We start from the raw sequence: 1574 nt of genomic DNA on the forward strand, positions 1-1574 counted from the left end.
GGTTCTACCTTGGAGAATTCCGATTATTTGGTGTAATTCTCACCTCGTTCTTCTTCGGGGATGCTCGGATTCAACTTCCGATGTGAGATTAGGCTGGGGGGGGGGTGTTGTGTGCTACATAGTAATCCCTTTTTTTGGGGTGAGATTATTTCCTAGGTATACTATCATCTAGTCTGCGGAAAGTACTGAGTGAGAGATAAAGCATGAATCAAGGAAGGAGCGATGTGGTGAATGGGTGGTTACTGCCTCAGATGGTAAGTCATGGTTGTGGCTGAGTGTGTGTAGTGTGAGTAGTTCAGATAACTAGATGTCTTGAATCTTGGATAAATAGGCACCAGTCCGACGATCCGGCGATGTATCGAGCAGCACAGGAATGGAATCTATTTTTAAAACTCCAACTTATGAACGTTACGAGCCCTGCGACAGAAAATGTGGTCGCATTGACTTGTGGACTCTGAAGAACCTGGAACTTGTTCATTAGTAGCTGTCATTGCGGACTGGTGGGGATATTACTGCGTTACCTAAAACTTACCCTGGTATTTATATATAGACCGGCGCAGAGAATCATCTATGATGAACTTCCGGGCAAAGCCACGAGTCGTTGATCATCTTAATGGCTTATCGAATAGGGTCTACCAAAGAGGATCAAATAGGTGCGCATCTAGTATCAAGCACAATGGATTGGTTTGGAGATTGACCGTTGTGGACTTTTCTGCCTAATTAAAGATGGACTGACTGGGACTTCGTCCGATATCATTATGGACAAAATGAGAGGGTTACTAGACAAGAAGATAATCTAAGTTTAGGTAACAAAAGTCATGTTCAATAAGATTAAGAATGGTAGTTGTCGAGCAGGTGCAAGAATCTATAATTGCAGAGCAATTCGTAGTTGAGCGACAGAGTCAAATTAAGGTGAGGTGGTGTTGATGATAAGTAGGATGTATATTCCTGAGGCTACCATCATCACCGTTGCTGTCAGCCTCACCCATCATCATCCATCCTCCATCATCCTCCATCATCTTCCCATCTCTCTCTTCCTCTTCCTCATCCTCTTCCTCTTTTCCGTCCCTCTCAACCTTCAACAACCTCCTCTCCCTCCCTTCTCTTCTCCTCCACACCACTATCCGAACCTCTTCTCTCGTTCTTCCATTCCTCTTCTCTGGCGCAGATCTCTCGCTTGTTGTGCCTCGATGCCTCCCCGTCCGTATCTTCTCCGACCGCCGCCATAGTTCACTCACCATCCCCTTCCCTCGGCCGCCCTCCCCCCCCCTCCTCTCTCGCTATCTCCCTCTTGCTCTCGTCCACTCTTTTTATTTTTCTGGACCTTCTCCTGCTGCTTCCTTTCCTCTCCTCTGGCCTTCCCCCTCTTCCTGTTTTATCCTCTTCATTCTCTGTTTCATCTTGTTGGTGGTGGGTGCCACGGTGGTGCCTGATCCAGAACATAGTGACTGTTCCCCCTCTTCTCCGTCTTCTATCTCCATCTTCGCTTTCCCCCCCTCTTCTTCCTCCCCAAACTTCACCTTCCCCAATTCCCTTCTTCCCGCCCGCAACCCCCTTTCATTCCGCAACACCTT

This window comes from Aspergillus aculeatus, assembly GCF_001890905.1.
Source record: "Aspergillus aculeatus ATCC 16872 unplaced genomic scaffold ASPACscaffold_1, whole genome shotgun sequence".
Lineage (NCBI taxonomy): Eukaryota > Fungi > Ascomycota > Eurotiomycetes > Eurotiales > Aspergillaceae > Aspergillus > Aspergillus aculeatus.